The sequence below is a fragment of the Cupressus sempervirens genome, chromosome 1 (genome assembly GCF_028749045.1).
Source record: "Cupressus sempervirens isolate cs-2001-9-10 chromosome 1, ASM2874904v1, whole genome shotgun sequence".
In the NCBI taxonomy this organism is placed as follows: Eukaryota; Viridiplantae; Streptophyta; class Pinopsida; order Cupressales; family Cupressaceae; genus Cupressus; species Cupressus sempervirens.
Window position 1 is genome coordinate 86,403,861 of NC_143118.1, and position 24,185 is coordinate 86,428,045.

The 24,185-nt window shown below is 36.8% G+C and overlaps 1 protein-coding gene across 1 annotated transcript in view; it reads left to right on the plus strand.

Moving 5' to 3' along the window:
- The window catches only part of LOC149576357 (small nuclear ribonucleoprotein SmD3b-like), a 47,313-nt gene that overhangs the window by 5,777 nt on the left and 17,351 nt on the right, over positions 1-24,185 (plus strand). The gene's annotated exons all lie outside the window — the stretch shown is intronic.

The window sequence follows — 24,185 nt, forward strand, 5'->3', positions numbered from 1 at the left end:
GAAAAGACCAGTCGGCCATTTTATTTATATATGTGAAATGCAGAGAAACATATCTTTTTAAATCTGTTGGCTTGGATATATGTTTTCCAAGTGAATCTAATGTGTTGGTTGTTTCGTTTATGCTTTCACATATTGCTCTGTGTTGTTATGTCAAGTATATGTGTACAACGTATATCTGTTGGTATTGTGAGCACATATTTTGCAAATATAAATCTTTATTTTCCCTTTGATTCCTCTGTGATTGGGAAAGATTGAATAGATGATCAGTCGGTCATTTGTCTGTTTTTCTCCAAATCTTTAAAGTCATTATCACTATTCATTTCATAGTGATGAATGAATGTTAGTAGCCTTTGTGTCTTCAGGTTAAAGACATAATCAGTATTTAATTTCTTGAATATCTTTTTGGAGGGAGTTGTACCTCTCAATTCAGAGGAAGCTATCAATCTTATGATAGTCTTTCCAATTTGCTCTTCATTTTGGGCATTCCGAGTCATTCTTTATCATTCTTTTTGAAGGACAAATTTGTTGACTAACAACGGTTAACTACAAGCTCATGAATGGTGGAGAGGAAAGAGATGTCATTAGGTAAAGTATTAGTAGAACTAGATTTTCATTTATATGATAATCACAACATTCTATCTATGCATTGAACACAATGATCAAAATTTGGAACTATGATGACCGACATGGAATAAAAGAGCATTCATTACTGTTAATGTTTTTGTAGCGGCAAGAGATATCATGTGTACTTGTGATGACTTCATCAACATTTGATGGTCCATATGCTCGTGTAATTGAATTGCCACTTGTATATGTGGCGGTTTGGTCAGACATCTTTTATAGCGTCACCTTTTTTGGACATTAAGTAGTCATGTCTTTTAGGACGATCATTAAAGCTGATGGAGAGTCTTCAACTTATGTAACGACAGTTTATTAGTAACTGCTGTTTGCAGATGTCTCGCAACAACCAAAATTCAAAGGGTCTCCTTTATTATCGACATTCACTTTTGATGAGTTTTACCTTGTCGTAGCTCAGGGAATTCAAAGGGTCTCTTGTATTGAAATGGTTTATCTTTATAGAGCCCTGTTTGTGTAAATGAAGTATCAGTGCTATGCAACTTTTGGTTATATATACAACATTGTTTTACTTGATTCGGTGTGATAAGAATCTTTGGGTAATGAAAAGTCTTGGACTGCTGGTGCCTTTTTCTTGGCATAGAGTAATTATCGTATTTTTCTTGGTTCAAGGAGTGAAGATCGGGAATTGTTGTGAATATTTAGAGTATTGTGCTGTTTTCTGTGAGGTGACAATAAAGAGTTTTTCTATGCACTGAATTTTTACTACAATGAGTATTGTGTGTGTCTCAGATTTATTTGACACGTGATCTGAGTTTGATCACTTTAGTGTGTTTATTATTTTCCTTTGTATCGAGTATCTATGAGATACATCATCTCTTGTATGTTTTGTAATTGCTAAGTAGGTGTTACTTAAACTGTGTTAAGGCATCCTTCTTGATTGTTAAGAGTTAACAATCACTAGTTAGACTATATTCTGATCAGCTTGAGAACATATTTTAAGTTCTGAGCTTTTAATTAAGGAATTCCTTTCATGTGGCTGGGTTTCCCAGGATATATCTGGTGTATTTGCATTCTTAATATATCTATTATCTGTAATGTTAATCTAGTTCTTAAAAACTTCAAAATGGAATTAGAGTGGGTCTAAGTAAAGATCCAGAACTGGAATAAGATGATTTGATACTCGAGAGTTTATGATGTGTAATGGGATCAACGGAAGGAAAAAGGGATTCTTATGAAAACATGCAACTAAAGAGCCTTGGAGGGTAGGATCTCAGAAGAAGCTTCCTATCTGAAAGGTATTTATCAGCTACTATGATCTATGGATAGGTGGTTGCTGGGAATGTTACAATCTGAACTATTGAGTTGTGTAGATCTGAATCTTTAGGAGCAAAGATCAGGAAAGAACAACTGATGTATTGTGAGGAAGTTTAGGTAATAAAGAGTTAAGTATTTTATGTTTGTATCTTAGATTAAGGTTCATGATTAATTCATGCAATAATATTGAGAATAATGAATCATGTATGCCTTTAGCAGTGCTCTGTATATTTATCTTCAGATTAGTTTGATTCAATGAACTACTACTAATCTCTCTAAAATAGATGATGGATCAAGGAGTGAAAGGATGATGAGTTAATGATCCAAAATTGCATAAGGAATTCAAAGGAGGAAGAGCTTAATACATCTAGTAAGGAAATCATGCAGGCTGTCAAAATAAACAATTATGAGGACTCTGTTTATAAGAGTTGATGGTACATAACTTCATTGAAGAGGGAGGACATATGCGAATTGTCCTTGCATTTAGTTTCTTCAGAAAGGAAGAAATGACATTCAGAGGGAGCTTTTGTGGCAAAAGGAGAGTGCCAAGTCCTTTGCAGAGGATCAACAAGCTTGAGAAGCAGCAGGCCTTAAATGCTCATTTGTAGGTCTAATATTGGAGCCAACAATAATCTATTGTGATAATCAATAACAGTGTAATTTAGTACCTGTTGAGAGGAAGTCTCAGCATTCAGTTCTTATTACGAGCTTAATACATTTTTCTCGAAGGTAGATAAATTTGAGGTTAAAGTCCTTGTAATGCATTGTTCTCTGTGAGAGAAGTTTGAGGTGCAAGCCCTTGTCAATGTATTCTTCTTTGTGAGAGAGAAATTTGACGTGCAAGTTCTTGTTAATGCATTCTTTTTTGTGTGAGAAAAGTTTGAGCCAAGCCCTTGTTGCATTCTTCTCTGTGAGAGAGAGGTTTGAGGTGAAAGCCTTTGTTCCATCCTCTGGAAGTAACCACGGTGGATGTCATGTGAGAGACTCCCTGACTTAGTGCTTGTGTTTATTCACCCTTTGGGAGTCGCCATGGTGGAGGTCATGTTGAGATGACGATATTGCACTGAGGAAATTCATGATAAAGTTTTGTTGTTAACACATATGAGTGTAGCCATTGTGTTTGCCATGTTGAGAGTTTTCATGACATGAAAATCTGTAAATGATAGCTCCTTTGCTAAGAGGGAGTGTTAATGTTTTTGTAGTGGCAGGAGATATCATATGTACCTGCGATGATTTCATCAGCATTTGATGGTTCATATGCTCGCGTAACTGTCGAAAAGTGAAGAACCACTTATCTACGTGCAATTGAGTGGGACATATCATGCTGATGATGGTTCATATGCTCGCGTAACTGTCGAAAAGTGAAGAACCACTTATCTAAGTGGCAATTGAGTGGGACATATCATTTATAGCGTCAACATTTTTGGACATTGAGGAGTCAACGTCTTTTAGGACGATCACTGCAGACGATGGAGTCTTCAACTCCAGCTTATGGACTGATAGTTTATTGTAATTGCTGCTTGTACATGTGTTGTGGCAGCCAGAATTCAAAGGGTTGTCTATTCTTTATTATTGGCATTCACTTTTGATGAGTTTTGCTTTGTCGTAGGTTGGGGAATTCAAATGGTCTTTTGTATTGAAATGGATTATCTTTGTAGAAACACATGTTTGTGTAAGTGAAGTATCATTGCTATGCAACTGTCGATAAGTAGGCAACATCATTTTTCTTGATTTGGTGTGATAGGTATCTTCGTTTTATGAAAAGTCTTAGCCTGCTGGTACCGTTTTTTTTGGCATAGAGGGATTATCGTATTCCTTGTTATGCCAATATTCTTAGTTCAGGGAGTGAAGTTGGTGACTGTTCTGAAAATTTAGAGTGTTGTGTTGTTTTTTGTGAGGTGACAAGAAAGAATTATTCTGTGCAGTGATTATTTACTACAATGAGCATTGTGTGTGTGTCCCAGATTTATTCGACACATGAGCTGAGTTTGATCACTTTAGTGTGTTTATTATTTTCCTTTGTATTGAGTATCTGCAAGATACATCATCTGTAGTATTTTTTGTAATTGCTAAGTAGCTGTTGGTCAAACTGTTTAAGGCACGCTTCTTGATTGTTAAGAGTTAACAATCACTGATTAGACTATATTCTGGTCAGCTTGAGAACATTTCATTCTGAGTTTTGAGCTTTTAATAATGGAATTGCTTTTGGTGTGGCTGGGTTTTTACCTCCAGTTGGAGAATTTTCACAGCATATCTTTGGTGTATTTGTGTTCTTAATTTATCTGTTATCTGTTATGTTATTCTGGTTCTTAAAACTTAACAATTACAATTCATTTGTAATATATTAGGTGGTGTCACAGTATCAAATTCTCATTACATTCATGCTAGTGAATGTGGCAAGAAAAAACACTATTGTGACTATAGCTTTCCTTGAATTACTATAAACCATAGTTCCAAGACCTGAGTCCAAGCAAGACTTGCCAACTCCTTAAGAGTGAGTCTTGATGGACATGCTCGACCATACTAAATTTTTTCTTTTTTTAGTCTCAAAATTTTAATGCTTTTTTGGTTTATGAGCCCATAGTAAACATGAAATGTAACATTTAACCTCCAATCTCTGTCTTCAAGACAGTCTCATTCCCTTCAGTAGAATATATATATGAAATATAACATTGAATTATAGGTGACATTTTGAATGTTTTTTGCCTTTCTTATACTCGGTTATATTTTTAGATCTCTAGGGGTTGTAATGCAAACACTAGGATTTAGAAGATCTTATAAATTTTTAGACTTAGTCAAATTTTAGTAATCAGCAGGCTCAGTCAAATTTCAATTTCAGTAATCAACAGGCTCAATCAAATTTCAGTAATCAACATGCTCTTATCAACATTCTCTTGCTCTTTCTATCCCACTCATTTTATATGCCTTGAATTCTAGACCCATCTATCTTCATCACTCTTGCTACCTACCTCTATTTCACTCTCTATCACTCATTGAAGATCTAGACCTATCTCTCTGCCCTCCCTCCCTCTTTCTCTCACCTTGATATAGAACACAAGTTTACGACTGGGGGGGGTGAATTAGTAGTAAATAAGACTCAAATTTTTTTCCGATTCAAATCTTCAGTCAATTACTTTTGATTGCATGATGAAATTAAAGTATCAAATGAAAGATATAAGAGAAGCACCATAAGACTAAGAGACCATGCGCAAGAATATAACATGGAAACCTGGAAAGGGAGAAAACCATGACTAGTAATGCTCTGAGAGAATCTATTGTCCCAATCCAGCTCATGAATTATTTTGAATACAATGTTTCGGGTACCAACCCAAGGTATCATCCAGTACCCATATATGATCATCAACTTACTACTGAGGGGGTGAATTAATAGTATATAAGACTCAACTTTTTATCCAAGACAAATCTTCAATGAATTACTTTTGATTGCGTGATAAAATTAAAGCATCAAATGAAAGATATAAGAGAAGCACCATAAGACTAAGAGACCATGCACAAGAAGATGACGTGAAACCTGAAAAGGGAGAAAATCACGACTAGTAATGCTGAGAGAATCTATTGTCCCGATCCAGCTCATGAATTATTTTGAATACAATGTTTCGGATACCAACCCAAGGTATCACCCAATACCCATATATGATCATCAACTCACTACTGACTTGAGAATCTACTCACCAATGACTTGAACTACAAATAGTTACTACTTCGTGATTTCTTTTTACTAAAGTGAATAAACTGAGATTCTGATTGTTTCACTGCAAAAAAAGTGACATCAGAGCTAATAATTTGTCTGTAAACTGAATTTAACCAGATATGATAAGAGTATGATCTCTGCAAGATAATCCCAACCTCAAATATGAATATAGTTCTTATGCTATCTGTATAAGATCAGAAAGAACATATCTTCAAGTGTACAAACAAGACTTCTTTCTTATCAGTAAATTCTGAAACCCACTTGTCTAGGACTTACACATTCTAACAACCAGTGCCTTCTACTAATATAGAATTCAAATATGAATACAATTCTGCTATCTGTATAAGATCATAAAGAATATATCTGCAAGTGTACAAATAAGATTTCTCTCTTATCAATAAATTCTGACACACTTGTCTAGGTCTTAAACATTCTAACAGCCAGTTCCCTCTGCTAATATAAAATTCAAATAATATCAAAGCAGAACACTTATAATCAAAACTGAATACCTGACATATTACGTTTCCTTAGTATGACAATATCACAAACATGATAACTGAGTTTCAACTACCAATGCTTCCAAGATTCTTTTTCGAAATGTCTTCACTCAAGTCAGTATTGATTGATCCAAATTTTGGAGGCATTGTATTGCTGTCCAACCCAGATCTTCAGAAAAATTCTGTTTCAATTCGTGCAGCGTTGACCAAACATTCTGATCCTTACTCAACAATAGATGTTTTGGAATTTTTGTCTTTTCTTCCACATCATCTTACATTCCTCTATCCACCGTGCTGCTTTTATATTACTATTGGATGGATAGCTAGGATGTAGTTGAAACTGTGTCAACTAAGAAATGTAGTATTATTAACTACAAAACTAAATAGCATCCAGATGGCAGTGATAATGTGTAGATAACATCTCTGATTAATTCCAACTTTTTGCCAAGTTACAACTGACCAACTTCCTTTTTATTGTGTTGTAAGATTTTCTTTATAAACATTTATATTGGTGATATGCTGCATCTCTCCATGATTAATAATTTAATACATTCTTCAGTGGTGTTTACACTTTTTTTAATATTTGGCCACAAATATAATGATAGATATGTCAGACACTTACAGTTACCACCTTTCAAAATCCACGTATGCTGTGTCACCAATCACTTGTGTCGAGTATAAATTTCATTTTTAAAATGGTTTTTATGTGCATTGAGATTTTTTTACTATAGACATGTTGATGTCAGTTTTGTACCACTACATAACATATAGCGATTGAATACTTGATATGGAATATCAAACACTCAATCCCTCTCTTGAAAAGTTAATACTCGTGAAGACATGAGAAAAACTCCAATGTTTCTTACACCTGTGGATACTAACTTAGTTATATCGATGTGATTTGCTGGTTAATCATGTAGGTGGCCTTATGTTGTTCATTCAAGGATAACTTGGACTTTGGTGTGATGGTGATTGATGGTTTTGTACGAGTGCCAAATGATGTTGATGGTGATGGTGATGGGGGTGTGTCTGTGAATGACACTTTTCCTAACTTTTTTCTAAGAAACTCCAACTACTGAACTACTTGCTGCTCTACTCTTACTTCTATAAATGGAAAGATTAGCAAATGGACGAGGATCAAATTTGATGAAAGCTTACCAGCGGCTTTATTTCCATAGATGCAATGATTCAAGTGAAAAGACCAGTTTACCACGCAAGGCTTGCTAACAAGCCACTAGGATGCTAGTGGCCTAGTTTATAGGTCCCTATCAAACATCCACTAATATCACCATGTAACTATCCGTCTACTCTTACTCTTAACAACTTTCTTGAAATAAAATCTACTTTAATAACTTCAAAGGAATCTAACTCTAACTATTGGACGTAGAAACCATGCAATAACAACACCATGCTCTTAATCACCATGCAGGTCACAACAATGATAAAGAGAAGCAATTTTGGTATTATCTTAGCCACAATTTTCTTCAACCCTTTACAAATGAGAGCAAATGGCCTTATATAGAGGCCAAAATTACAAACAATGATAGAAATTAAGAGGCAAAATCAACGATCTAGATTGGATCCTAAAAACCCTAATTAGGGTTGCCATCCTGTCGGCCAATGAGGAGATGCCACCTCATCAATGGACCAATGAAGAAAAAGGAAAAAAGGTAACCAATGAGAAGGCACCAAAATGGTAGCCAATCAAAATCAGAGACCAATCCTACCCAAGAATGAGAAATTGCCACTTGGGCTTGCATCAAATGATCTAATATAACTCGACCCTTCTCTTTCATCTTTTTAGCCAAGGCAATGAACTTGGCTAGCCTACTGTTTACTTCCATCATGGGAGGGCAAAGCGTGTGCTTCGTCTCGAACTCACTTGAATTCATCACGTTGCTTGCTGCTTGCAGTGTCTTCTCATGATCCTTCTCATACTCTTTCGCATATACAATAAAGGCACTGAGGGAGGGAAGGGTGCGCAAATGATGCTTCTTCTTGATGGCAACCTTCCCTAACTCATTCAATCTTGATCCATATTTTGTCTCATTGACGTTCTCCTCCTTTATATCTTCAAAATCAAGTACAGCCCCAACATCGCTCATCATGGTTGAAATGGAAGTGTCAATGCCTAGGCTGTGCTGTGCAATCTCGTTCTGTATCTCTTCAATTATCCTCAATCTAATGGTCAAGGCAACAAACCAAGACTCCACCATACTCCTTTATCTACCAACTTGGTTCTTTCCAAATATCTCTCTGGTAGCTCGATAAATGCCTGCAGCCTGGGAATGGCTAAGTCCTTGATCGGAAGGAAATCCTTCCACTCCCCTTCAAATGCTTTGAATTTGTCTGCAATAGCCACTAATGACTTGAATGTCAAGATAAAGGAAGGCAAGAAATTTCGCCCATGTTGAATTATATCATGGATCCAATTTGATATCGTGCAGCTGAGCCGATATCTCTCCTATGTTGCTCCTGTTGTCTTGCGGAAGGGTTGTCTGATGCAACTATTAGATAGGCTGGCAATCTCTCCAATACTTGTTTTCGGCCTCCAACTTTACAATCCTCTCGTTCGCTTTCCTCAGCCGTTCTCTAATTGAAACCATGCCTTCTTGGATCTCCTCACATTCCATGTCATCCATGATTCTTCCCAAGTTATGCTCAACTATCTCATACTCCTAAGCTACAATCTCATCCAATGCCTTGCTAACCATTGGTATAACAATTGGAACTTTTCGGCAACCCTCATCATCACTCCTGATTACCTTTGCCACCGTTTTTGCAGTTTGCTTTTGTTTCTCGCTATCAACTTTTTCCACTAACCCTTGGATATCTTCAATTGTTCGGGCAGTCACCTCCTTGCTTCTTGGCATAAGCATTTGCCTTAACCATAGTGGTGTAGTGCATCTCCCCAAGTCTGGATTTGGTTTGACTAGCAAAGCATCACCAACGGCCTCAGGCGCCTGGCTTATTTCCTCAATATCATTTGGCCTATCCTCTTCTTCTCTAGTGATTGTCATGCCATCTCCATGTTGGTTTTCTGAGAGAGGAGAATACTCAGTATTGTCACTGTAACCGCTTGATTCTGAATCAAAGCTCACCTCTATTGCAGCCCCTTGTCCACTTCTATTATCTTCTTGGCCTCTAGCCTCAATTATGCTCTCCCTTGATGGCACTGCATTCCGTCTCTTTGCTGGAGGTTCCTGATGTTCATTACTTTCCTCAACCTCCAAATTTCTCTTCTTGCTCTTAACTGCTCTTGCTACTGCCTTCACGTTTCTGTTCGACTGACTTTGCTAGACCTTCCTCTGGTTTCATCTTCTCATAAGTAAGGCGTACCTTATGACTTTGTAATTTCCTTAACTTCTCATTGTACCACGATTCGGTGTGTAGATCACCTATTCTTGTAACTAGCTCTAACGAAGGATCTTGATGATGATCCCAATCTACTGGACTCAACTCTGTTCCATCCACTATATCATAATCTCCACTTGGCACATTTTCATCATCTTGCAGTTGATCGAGAATATCAAGGCCTCTCCATCTGATTGCCCTTTGCTCACTGACAACCTTGAGAAAGCTAGCTTCCTCACATGAAAGTCATCCAATGCATTGGCCCAAAAATCTTCTAGAATAGGAATATGTCTGAATGTATTTCCGTGAGATGCCTTGATAAGACCATTAGGATCGAATCCTTGTCTCGCTCTATACCATCCTAGATGATACCATTCTAACTCTTTCTTCGCAGCTGCAAAGGCGATAGGATTGGGGCAAGTATCATTGCCTATTCCAAATGAGGATGTAATTCCCGTCTCACCTTTAAGTTTCATCATTTTGTGATAATGCTCAAGTTGCCTAGCCAACTCCGTCAAAACTATCGAGGATGTAATTCCCGTCTCACCTTTAAGTTTCATCATTTTGTGATAATGCTCAAGTTGCCTAGCCAACTCCGTCAAAACTATCTTGTTGGGTGGGTACCTTGGAAGTCTCTTGGGACAAACTGTACTTCTTGCCACTCTAATGTATGTAAATTGTGGAAATTGGATGAACCAACTCCCATAATTCTTAAATTTTACTTCTGCTTCCGATGAGAGCCTCTTAGCAGGTGTCCCTTGTAATATCGTTATAGTCTACATGGCAAATGCATCATAAAATATCTTATAATCTTTGATGTTGTGCAAATGAAGTTGTGGATAACACTTATGCACCAAACATTGCCCTGACCCATTGCCAATCACTCCTAAGGCTTTAAGTCCAAGATTTTCATGTAGTCTCGCAATCAGATAAAAAAGATAGGATCCTATATAGAATCGCTTTTGATTTTACACTGCCCTAAGTTGCAACTCTAAAATTTTTGCTTATAATTCTAGTCCAATCAAAGTTTCTGTTTCCATTCTCAATTTCATCAATAAAGTACATCTAGTTCTTGAATTGCATACCTTGAGCTACGCCCATGATTCGGTTGAGAAGCACAATGAGGTCGCTGTACTCTGGTTTGAAATTTGACTTGGTGACTCCCTTCTTGCTTTCGTGTAACCAATTTTGCTTTAGGTGAATGAAGTAAGCCTCCTGATTATCCTGAAATAACTTAGCCGCCTGATCTATCATTACCACTATTATGCTTTTATACTGGGGAATATTAAATGATTTTTCGACCACTTGTCCGACGATGTTGGCTAACACTCTCTTCCCTTCATAAAAAATGATGGATTTAGTAACAATATCAAATTGGGATGCACACTCCATTATCAACTCCGGACAAGGCAAGGTAGGATGGAAAGTTGCCACGTGTACAATTCCATTTTTGTAGATCTTCTTTGCTATGGGGGCTTATCCTTCCTTCAATTTGTCTTTCAATTGTATCATGTTCACTATATTGATATTGGTGTCACTTATTCGCCTCACTTTTGAGAAGAAGGTGTTCTTAGGCATCATGTCTTCTTTGTCTTTTTTGGTATTTATTCCCTTTGGGTTCTTGCTTGCACTAACATCTACCATCCTAAACACTTATTTCTTCCCCTTTGTTCTAAATGATATGGACTACACTTATCAATCTCCAACCTTCTTTTTATCGATGGAATCTAGCTTATTTTTGCCTCTCCAAGTTCTATCTCTACACTTATCAATCTGCAACTTTCAACCTGGGGGCGCGACTATCACTTATTTCTGCCTTTTCGTTACCTTAAGATGGACTACACTTATATCTCCCAACTTAAAACTTAGGGTGGTCTAGCTTATTTCTGCCTCTCCAAGTGTCCTATCATGAAATCTACACTTATATCTCTCAACTTCAACCTATCAATGAAATGATGAAGTGGTGGATGATGAGTGCAAGAAGAACATAAGGGAAACGAACCAAGAAAGAACAAGGAATAGAATTTGCCTTTAAAACCAATCTTCATCTCTAAAAATGAGTAGAATTTTACCTTAAATCTGCCTTTACCAATAATCGGACTCTCTTCTAGTTCGGATCAGAGCTTGGAAATTTCAAGCCTCCTTGCAAATAATGATGCCCTAGCGAAAATCAGAATTTCGATTTCTTTGAAATTGCCCACATTTGCCAAAAATCAGACCTTAAATCATATAGCCTCTTCACCAAAAAAAAGCCCAAATCTGGAAGGAGAAATCGCAGCCAAAGATGGGAAAATCAGACCCAACAAAAATCGCCCAAGCTGGAAAAAAATCAGATCTGCCCCGAAATTGCCCTAGGGCAGAAATTCGCCCAAACAAGGAGAAAAAATTGCTGCCAAGAAAAGGAAAATTATGCCTCCCCAAAAAATTGCCCAACGTCTGAAATTCACCTCTAGAAGAAAATCGCACATCCAAGGAGGAGGAAGAAGGAATGAGAAAAATAAGAGGAGGGGAAGCCCCTCTTATACCACACTTCTTGCCTCTCCAAGTGGGCTGAGCTGTCTGGAGGGAAAACAAAATTAAATTAGCCCCTTAATCAATGGCCTAGATTTAAATGCAATATTAAAATTACTTAGCGCATAGTGAATTTGGCTCATTTAATTGCTAGCTTTGATCAAAAATTGCAAAATAGAAACAAGGTAAGCCTAGGAGATGTCAAAATTTTTATTTAATAATGTTTTGACAATTAAAATATCATTAAAATTGAATCTAGCAAGTGAAAATCGATTTTTAATTCCAAATTACCAATTTCCTTTAACATTTTAAAAATCTTCTAGGCTAAATTTTAACCAAATTAATGAGATTTTGCAATTTAATTTAATATCAATTTCGCAATACAATTTTAATTTTAATTTTTTTTAACAAAATAAATCCTTTTCCTAGTAGTCAAAATTCAAACTCCAATTTCAATTTCACTATCAAAAATTTTCTTTTTCACCAAAAAAATATTCAAGATTTTCCAAAACGACTAAATCTAAAAATTCATTTTGAAAATGCTCAAGTGTATACAATTATTTCAAATTTTCAAAAAAATCCTTTAAGTCCAAAATTTGTAATTTTATCCTGCCAGATATTATTTTAACCATCGAAAAATGTTGTTTTTGAATTCTGTTTGGCCTAAGGATAAAATTACATATTTTGGAAAAAATCAAGTTTCGCATTGGGTGAAAAATAAACCAGATCAAATCCCTCTTGGCCCGAAGGCGTCCAAGGTGTAAAATTTTCAAATTGAAAACCTCCGGACAGCTCTGAATTTTGCTAAGGCAACCAAAAAATTCCCCCAAAAAAAAATCCTTGAAAATTGCCAAGGCTTGCCCAAAAAAGGGGGTCCCCAAAGTTTTGGGGCAATGATGTGAAAACCTCACAACAACATATAACTCCAGAAAACATATTTGATGAATTCAAACTAAATTATTGCTGCCAAAGGCTGCCATCTTTTTATCACCATTATATTCAGAACAGAGTTTGATCAAATAGATACAGTTCAATCACGGAGAATGGATGATACTGCAAGTCATTGCATTTCACAATCTTTTACAATTCATATGAATGAGCTGTTTCTGTTTTTAAAACATTTTTATCTCTGTTATGTCCAGGAATGGCTCACAGACTGCTTCTACCCTGTTAGGAAATAACAGATGTTTTCAAGCACCGATATATAAAAGACATCAGATGAAACAGTATCATCCATACTACATATTATATTTGAAAAAATCCATGAAAATGTAGATGTCTGCAAAAATCCTTTTGACATCAATGACAAGTCTGGCAAGTGAGGCTAACACTTGAGACCTGCATGACTGGGGCTACATCAACCTCTTTTTCGTGTTCCCTCAAACCCCCATCAAACTGTAAGTCTAAGCAAGTAATGGGCCAATGATGAATCGCGATCATAAAGATATACATAATACATATCCATCTTGTAAATCTTTGCATAGTCATAGTTAAATTTGTTATTATGGCTGCTATATCATCTAGGACCTACCTTAGACGCCTCCATAGGAAGGATGCAGGTGTTAAAGAGAAGGTAGCTGCGATAGGGTTCATTCATACCCATATCTTTCTTTACTTGGTTCGAGCTCTGCTGTCCCCAAATGAGCACTGCTTAGCTAATAGCTCCCTTGAGATATCTACTGTGTTTGAACCAGTCTTCATTGTGTTCGAGTGTTGACTTCAAATGTTTTGTTAATGGTCCTTTACATGTCCGTGCTGGAGCACAGTTTTAACCCAGCTATCCATTGTCATGTTTCTCTTATGGCTTTTCACCTGGCTTGAAATATGCTGTGATGGAGTGTGATTATGTCAGACACTCTGCATATATTAACAGGCTTTATATGATGACTTGACAGCGTGATCAGGTGTCTATTCACATTATCTCTCATCAGTTTTGTATTGGAATCTCCAGTTCGTGTTTGGTTGATGCTGTGTGGGTTTGTAACTCTTAACTCCTGGCATCCTGCGGAAGATTCATCAGTTTCAGTTGGTGTTGATTGATTAATGTGATGTAGAAACAATCAAACATTACTTCCTTTGTGGCTATGGTTGGATTACAATGCCTCTCATGCTGTAAGGGTCATCCATCTTTTGACAACACTTGTCTGTGACTGTTGTGCTGCTGAATGGTCTGTTGGTGTTTGAAAACGTTACCCATTTCCAATTACCCTAATGAGAACAAGATGCATCTAGGGGCAGCTAACTCCCATTATCAACACATCCATTCAGATACCAGGCCAACTATAAGGCATGACCCTTCTTCTTCTTCAGGCTCTGCAAAACCTAGGCGGGTAGACCTATAGATTCTTTATATGGTACCAACTGTCAAAGCATACACTGAATCTATTATGAAGCAGATAAAAAACCCCTAAATCTTCTACACTCAACCAGGAATCACAAACATGAAATAGCTAAGAACATAACTCATGAAACTGGCAAGCTAAGTGCGGGTTAACATTGAATAGCTTTCAACATAAAAGGGAAAATTGATTTAATATGTTGATAACAGCAAGACCCAAGTATGAACAACAGAACTTAATGATCCTATCTCTGACCAGTGCCTTATCCATTGGGCAATTAAATGAATCATAACCATACATCTCCTGGGATCCTTAGACGTATCTCTACATCAAGATCCCTGATCTATCTTTCATCTTGTGAATAGACATCTGCTACAGAATGAATCTCATACTCAGAAAATCCTATCATGAAATCTGCAAACCCTGTGACAAATATCAAGCAATTACATGGTTCTTTGTTCCATAAGCAAGACATTTTAACCACATACATTTCAAAATGTAATGCAACCTAATTCATGCTCTTTGATCACAAATTAGAAGAAATAACAGAGCCATAATCAGGAGACAAGATTCAAACTGAACTACAAACTTTTGCTGCACTTTATCTGTTTTCCTTGAAATCAAATACATGAAATGTACAGAAAATAACTCATAGATCACCTAACAGAAAAGAACTATCTGCATAAAACTTAAAATGCTGTTCAATACAAGAGAAAATGCTGAAGAATGGTTTCTCAGTGCAAAAACTGGAACCCCTTCAATGGAAGCAAGAAAGAAAGATATAGAAGAGAAAGAATTCCCGGGTCTCTTTTGAAGATGACAAGTGTCCACTTGAAATTCAATCCTCTGTAATTGAATAACTTCTTCCTTCCATCTCCCATTCTGATCTGATTTTGTTTCATCATTAATCTGTAACAAACTTGCAAAATATCCTTGCCTAATGATGAAAACCCTTTACTTGCCAAAATATCTGATTGCCCCATAAAAAGCCAGTGAAAATGAGTTTTTACTGAGTAAATCAGAACAAATTTGACCCTAACTGCATTTCCATTGCCTTCTACTGATATCCAGGTCATTATCTTGACAAAAAACAAATATGAACTTCTTGGTCTGAATATGGTTACACTTTAGGTACCAGATAGAAAACCTCGTGTAGCTCAAACTGACTGATACCTGTGCAAAAACCGACTCCAGAAACGGAAAGTTCGTCTTCTCCCGATTCCGGCGATATATGATAAGGCATACTTTGCCTTCCAGAAATGCCCAGAATCTTGATTCAAAAAACACTCCTCTGGTTAAGATTGTACAGGTCTATATTTCAAATAATTTCATAAAGTTTAAACTTTAGGAAATAAAAATTTTAATTTAAAAGACCCTACATCAGTTTGCTGGTAAAATAATTTTTAAAATTAAAATTTTAAAATCATTTTATCTTTCCTAGCCCTTCCAAATTCGAGTCAACCCTAGGTTTGACCAATGCCACGTGGCGCATTCTAATTGGACACCTGATCTGCATCATCCGCCACGTGTCATCTCCTCGCTACTTTGCCATGCTTAACTGGTGAGCAACTTCGGTTAGCGAGGTAACGTGAACCGTCAGATCTGCCACATGGCGCAATCTGGTGCGCTTCTGCCATTTGCCCGCCACATCACTGTCCATTTACTCTGTTACCGCCACTTGTCACCATCTGATTCGCTAATGGAATTGCACGTGGGACCCACATTGCATACTGACCCTCGCCGGATTTTTTGAAATTTTCCGACGACTCGCTACCTCGCTAGCCGGATTTTCGAGAAATTTCCGGCTAGCGAGGTAGCGACTAGCCGGATTTCTTACTTTTCTGGCGCTTGGCTTTGCTGACGTCACCACTTTGATATGTGAGTTGGTTCAAAATTATGCTTTCTACCCTGCTGACATCATCGTGCAACTGGCTGGGACCCACCTGCAAACAATATTGCATTCTAAGAGGCTCACGCTTCAACTCATCATACATATTGTGATGGTTTGTATTTAAACATTTGTAACATCACCACATATACAATGTGGGATAAACGATTTTTCTCTGCACCCTTTGCAAGAAGGCTGCGGCTTTTTCCTTCTCTACGCACATGTCTTGATTTGAAGCGTGGGCATCTCTCCATTATATCAGTGCAAATACTTTGTGTTAAAGCCACGGATTCTATTTTAAGATGTTGCTCATTAAAACATATTTACTCTATTTGCATGTTCTGCCTCTGCTTTATAAAACGTAGGTATCTTTTCTTCATTCTCACTGGTCTACTACCCAACGTGAGCTGTTTTAAAATATTTGCTTCTGTTTCCTTTTATTTTCGACTCTCTTAGAATTCGTCCTGGCTCATGTGAGGTTCCTTTGCTGGCATTTTTCCTCACTTAAAATGTGAGCACTCTGTTAAAAACGTGGAGGGGGCTTCTTTCCTTGGGTGGCTCTGTTCATTTTGTTTGCAGCGGCTTCATCAAATTGCAAAGGCTTTGTATTAACATGAGCTCCCTGTCTAAGCAACAGTCTTTCTTTTTATTGGCTTTATCTTCATCGGATGGCTTCTTCTCCTTATCTGCAGGTGGAGCTTTTTGTTTAAAACGTGGATGCAGATTCTCCTTGCTGGACTGGCGTCTAGACCTTTGAAGGTGCCTCTGATTTGCCACAGGTCATTTCTTGTGAAGCTCCTTTGGATTTATGTGGGCTGCCTGTTAAAAGGCGTGGGCTCTTCTAATGTGGCTTGACTACAAATTCCATGTTGTTTTTATGCTCACGCCTGGGTTCTGGCTTCTTATGTTTGCATTGACTTTTGCTCTCTATGCTAGGCATAAGACTGAGCCTTCTTTTCTTTTTCTACTGTCTTTTATGTGCTCTGACAGTCGGCAGCTTCTAACATGGACTTCCCCTGCAAATCGTGGGTTGCCTTTCAGTCACAAGATGCCTCCCCATTCCTTGCCATGGTTTCTCTCATACTTCGGCTTAGAGACTCTGTTTGTATTCATACGTAGATAGGGAAGGCTGGGGTTTGCCCATGCTTTTTGCAATATATCTAAGCTCTTTGAAACTCAGCACGATCTCTAATTTTCATGCTCTTTGATTGCACCACCACATATTTTGGACTCCGTGGGAGACTTCGGTTCATATATCCCTGCCAATTTATATTCACTTTATCTACATGGCGTACACAAAAGCTTCCATAAAATAACTTGCCAGGCATAACACCTTCTGACCAATGACTCATTTATTTAGAGGATTCCTTATAAAACTTCCCGATCATACTGCCACCCAAAAATTTCAAGGGCAGTCAAATCCATTTACTTATACTGATGATTACCTCTTTATAAATCAAGAAAGTTTTGAACATTTAGACACCTTTAAAAAATCCTCTAAACTCATACTCTTCTGATGGAAACAGTCGGGCCCCAAAGTGGGTTTGACTAAAAAATTTCGTTTACGGACAACTGATCTGTAGACTGATCTACGGACCCTCTCGAATTGACTAGAATCAAACTTGATCACAAAATGATCGTTGAAAGCACATTTATTCTGCTCTTTGAAAATTGTGACTTTCTGATGATAGGGCCTGTAGGCTGGTCTTAAAAACTAATTCAAACATCTGACATAACCCTGAAACTCAAGATATATCATCTCTCTGACACGCTCAACATCCCTGTTAGATCTCATCACATGACGACATCGGGGTCAAAAGATATTGACCATCAAAGTCACCTTCTCAGATTTATCTGCAAACAAACAAGTCAGAAAACAACAAATTGGGTTTGAATTTGGCTTGGAAAATTGGGTAAATGAGCACATGGGGAGATGAAAACTGGGGCGTTAAAACTCTGTCATGAGGTGAGTATGAATATGTGATTTGGGCTCATGACAAATAACTGGGCGCAAAAGGCGATCAGTCAAAGTGGGCTACTCAGAAATTTGCAAACTGGACATGCTGACAGAAAGCATTTTTGCGAATGGAATTGATTTGGAAAAGTGTGCAAATGGATTCGTCATGGCTTGCAAACGGACACACTTGGAGTATTTTTGGAGGACAACATAGTGGTACAATCCATTCGATCTCACCAATCACGGATTAAGAGTTATGATGTCACGAACAGGGGTTCCGATCAATCTGCAAATGCTGACACCAGTAAAAGTTAGAAATTCCATTTGGAATCGCGTTTGAAAACTGATCAAATGGATTCGTCAAGGGCTGAAACTTGAAACATGACAAGTCTCTGACATTTACAATGCAACGCAAAATGAATTTCAACATTTGGGTCAACTGGTCAAAAGTTACAACATGTCAAACAGGGCTTCCCAGAATTATGTGTAAAGTGCATCAACATGAAAACAGTAACTGACCAACTTTGAGGGATTCAAAACTTAGTCAAACGGACTTGAAATGACTCGAAATCTGAAACATAGGTTTTTGGATATGGATATTAGGTACTCTCAAAGTGGCGAGTTATGATACAATTTTGGACAAAAGATATTCGGGTTCAAACACAGCCTCCTGTCGCTGTTTGACACTAGGGCAGAATTGCAAATTTGACAAATGCTTGAAACAGGACTTTGCCAAAAGACTCAGAAAGTCAATCTAACTTTACGAAATTCTTAGGCATGCTGAATGGAAGGTGCCAGAAGCGTTAAACACCTTAGGGGTCTCAACTGGACAGCCGGGTACAATCTCATTTAAAAGCATTTATAGGGCTAATTTTTCTCAACAGGGCTCAAAATTGACCATGCTATTTTTAGCGCCAACATGGTCTGTGACGGTGCTCTCTCAAACTTCTGCTAGAGGCATTTTGATTAATTAGTGAGTTTTTCTGTATGCGATTTTTGAGCTTTAGATTTTGGTCGTTGTGTGATTCTGGCATTCTAGTTTTTCATTTTTTACTTGAATAGACTTTATTGTAGCTACATTATATTATTATGTATTTCTGCAGATTGTATGGTTTTAGAAATTACGATTGTGATAAACGATCTGTGTGTGATCGTCTCTCCTTAAAGGTTTTGGCATTGAAACAATGATTGAAGATTGTCACACATAAAAGTGGTAAGCATGATTCAACAGAGGATTGGCTGTGTGATATTTGTATGAAAGAATTCAGTGTGGTATTCATAATAGCAGTGTTCAGTGGGGTCTCTGTGCATAGAGATTCTACATTAGTCTTTCTGAGTTGGTTCAGAGATTCTTATCTCCTAATTTGCAATCATCGTGTGGAAGATTCTTGTGGGTGATTTGAGTGACTCAGTAAAGTGCTGTCATTATACTTCAGAGCACTTCTTTCTCTATAAATGTCTGTTGTGTGGTCAGAGACTGAGTGAAGAAGACATTCATTTGACTTAGGTTGTGAAGTTTTATTTTTGAATATTCAATTAAGGCAACATCGTTTTTGTGGGCTGGTTTTTTCATCCTCAAGAGGAGGGTTTTTCCAGGATAATCTATTGTGTCCTTATTTCTTTGAGTTTTGCTTTTCAGTTATTGTAATCTATATATTCTGGTTCAAAACTTAACAGCAGGTTCTCCTGACTGGTTGAGCCATAGACTTTCTAGTTTTTGTTTTGATATTTGTTTGGAACATTAGATGTGATGGATTTCATATTTCATGAGTTTTATATACATATTGACAATATTTATACATCTAACTTAGCTATTTCCTTGAGCTAGAATTCATGTTTATTCTTATGTGATTATTGTATGCTTGTGAGTGTGATCAAATTAGCTTCTATTTTATGATGCTATTGTGTCTTTGAGGTTTATTTATTAGAGGGTGCATAAGACAAGGTTCTAGTCCTTCAAAATCTTTTAATTTTTTGAGCTTTTAATTTTGTAGAGTCAGCATCTAGTTTTCTCACCGAAATCCTAGTAGAGTTAGCCTTTTCGAGTCTGTAACTATGGTATAAAGAGTTATGGAGGCATACCATTGCTTAGGGTTGCACATTACAAGCCTTCCTACGCTTTATTAGATGTATCCCTTCATTTGTAGCTTAGATATTTAGCGCTTGATGTCCTAGAATCACTTACAAAACCTTTTGTATCCAAAATAACGGCTCAAAAAAAACCCTTGGACTAAACATAGAGTTGGTAACTTGATTTTTACATATATGCATTTAGGTGAACAACTGCAAGTGGGTACTATGGGAGGGCATGGCACTCATGGATGTGACATGTGGGAGACGAGTATGTGAAACTTTGAAAGTGAGTGGTAAAGAATAGCATTGGGTTCGTTTGGGTGATTAGAATATCATAAATGTCAACATAGTCATGAATTCCCTAGTAATATGATCTTTTGAAATAGTGTCCAATGACTTTTGGATAAGAAAATGGCTTTGGATGCTTGTAGGAATTAAAATCGAGCATTGGTTGAGACTTGGAAGTAGTTGAGGCACACGAAAGCAAGTCTTGAAGGTTTTTTTATCATGGGAGACTTTCGCACAAATTAGGGTGTTTTATAGTTGGGAAGGACCTTCAAACATATGCATTGGTGAACAAGATGTGAGGGTTGGAAGAGAACTGAAAAGTGAGGCTAAGAAGGACAAATGGCAAGGGTTGAGTCCAAGGAGGGGCCTGGGACTTGAGGAAGTGTGAGTGCCTAGGTTTGAGGTTCTCTCAAAGGCTTCAGTCGTGGGAGGACAAAGAGATTAGGAGTAGGGAAACACTGGTATATGAAAGTTAGGGGAAAATTTAGACCTTAGAACAAAGCTCCAAGGCCAAGGACTGTCCTACTATTTAGAACTTGAGCAATAGTAAAAAAAAACTTGAACAAAAGGACATATTCTACTTTTGCCATCAACTTTCCTCTAGCTCTCATAACTTCGAATTTTTGTCACGTGACACCTGATTCTTGTAGACCATGTAAGTTTTGGGAAAATATTATTATTCAGTCATTCCTTCTTTGTGCCATTCAAAGATTCTTTTGTAGTGAATTGATCCATACATTTAATGATTTCAATTGTGAAAACACAAGTTGAGATGATGATTTTTGGTTGAGGTGAGCATATTTCTTTATATGTTATATATTTTTGGTGCAATTAATGTATGATAATACCAGCAAGTTGATTACACACCCCATCTTTGATGTATTCGTATGGTGCTTCTTACTCTGACATATTGACACAATGTGTCACCAGCCACACTTGATCTTGAGATGGAGTCCAAGTATGTTGTGTGAGATTTGGGTGAAACATTAAATCAGTAGAAAAGGCTGAAATCCGATTAGATACTTTTAGGCTGAATGAAAAATTAGGCCAAACACAATTTAGGTGATTTAAACATTATTCAAGCATGAACAAAAATATTTTCAAAAGTGTGAGAATTGCAATGATTTGTGTGAGATTCGGGTGGAACATTACATCAGTGATTTTTTTTGTTTTGGAAAATGTGAGAACTGCAATGATTTACAATTACTTGTAGTTTTCTTAGTTTTTTGCTTCTATACCCTGAATGCATCCACTTGGAGTACTGCATCTAAATCTCCAAGGTATGTAGTCTTGCTTGCAATACTATGTTGGATATGGTTTTGTGGTTTTATCTCAATGATAGCTTGTAGAGACCATATCTTTGCAGTAAAACTCCAAATTGACTGTTGCTTTTTGGAATCCATAGTGATGACATTAGATATTTATACTAGGCAGTATTTTGCCACAACTTGACCTTCAAGTTGATTTTGTGGTCTTTTGCCTCCTCTTGCCAATGACACTATGCTTTGTGGTATATTGCTCGCAACACCATGTTGAAGCTGATGTATAATCTCTTACTCAAAATGTAATTTTGAGTGCCCATTTGGGATAAGATTGACATGCATCAAATTATTTTTTAGCTATGGACACTTAGCAAGTGAAACTCTAGTTGTAAAGACATAACATGTGTTCCATTTTGGTTTTTATACATATTAATATAATAAATGGAATATATTAATATCTAGCTTGGTTCTTAGCTCAATCACCTAGGTTTGTCAAGGGTTCGAAGGTCAATTGATCCATCTTCTTGCATTGGTTATTCTTCCCTCTAGTAATGAAGAGAGCAATGAAATAAATATGAAACATGTATTGGAAGTGTAGGGACTTTTGGAATTTGTAAGAAGAAACTTTGCAAAGTGAGTATAACATGTAAGGAAGGCAATGAATTGCTAGAGGTTGGAAATGGTTGAGAAATCAAGTTAGTCTTAATTTGTGGTTTGTATTCTGAATTTGAATACAAAGTATTGAGTTTTTATTTACTGGTGTATTTTTCCATATGGTTGATGAAATGAAGTTCCAAGTTGTAATTAAATTTGGAGGGCTATGAAGGAGGATATATACCCAATTTACATATAAATCACTTCAAAGTCTCATCTCTAGTCATGCAACATCAAGTTGGCATTTATGTTGCACATCTCTAAAGGATTTTAGATGGCATTAACATTCAACATCTTTAAAGGATGCACATCTCTATATATATTGCACATTTCTAAAGGTTTTTTTCCGTCTGAATGACCACATGCCTTGAGGTATCCCCTTTGCTTGTTGAGGTTATTCTCTAACTAGTTATGTGTAGAGACTAACCATCATAAATAGTGGGGTGATAAGATGTAGCATTTTACCCTCTCCAAAAAGTCGAGTGTAAGTAGCATTTTATTTTCAAGTACCATAGCTACATTGAGTGGTTTGGCATGTTTAATTGTTGCACCTAGTAAGTAATCCTTATAGGCTTTAAACACACATTTTACTCAAGTTTACTTAGGGACCACATAGGAATATTTCCACCTTTGGTGGACTTATCACTTTATCACTTTATCTCATTTGGAAGGTGATCCACCTTTAGTGGGTGTGTTGCACATAAACCCTTCCCACTTTGGAGCTCCACCTTTAGTGCACATGCAACACTGTCACATTTTCACCTTTGGTGGGTGATAGATTATCAATTTTTATTTCATGTCATAAAATTATGACACTTCTCAAAATCTCACCTTGGCTTACTTAACAGAGGCTTCTCCTTAGTAAAATCATTCCAGTTGATTCAATGAAGTGAATTCAATTAATTTAGTTATTCTAATGCATTCTTGGCGAGAATACAATTCATCCCTATAATATTGATTCATTCTTGTTATTGTACTGATTCTTTCTAGATCTTGGGTGGCCATCTCCATGACCTAACATTACAAAGGGTGATGCCATTTTACTAAGTTGTTGATTTTGGTATGTAATCCGGTACATGTATGACATACGAGTATGTTAGTACAACAGTTGTTCTCCTTGGGTACTAAACATTTGCGTATGGCTGTATTATGTCATATGTATTTTTATAATTAAAAAAGTACATAACATTCTAAATACAATGCAATGATAGTATGATTCTTCATTATTGGTCGTGCCAAATGTTAAAATGGTGGTGACAAATATAAATATTAAATGTCAATTGATAGTTCAAAATTTCAATACTATGTCATATAATTATATCAAATAAGCCAATGGTCAAATTCAAGTGAAAAACACTACAATTACAATGTTGAAATAAATGCAATAAAAAATAACAATTGTCTTCAATCTTCATCAGTTGTCAAAGTAACTTAGAGCATGGTCATCATTTGGTTCAAGTTCAACATCATTTGAACCACAAGCAAATGCATTCACTCCCTATTACACCCTTGACCCTCAAGTATACACAGTTATGAGTAGTTGGCTTGTGGCTACTTGAACCCCTAATTAAGTCATATTATCATTATTACATTGCGATTTATTTAGTTAGGTCATCCTTAGGCCTATATAGTCATATTTAGATTTGCTTGGGTGATATCCTAGATATAATTAGGGTACATTTTTAGAGGTAGAGTTTGATTTTATCATGATATTGTGAAGTGTGTGTTGACTTGGTGGTCAACACCTTTGTGGAGAT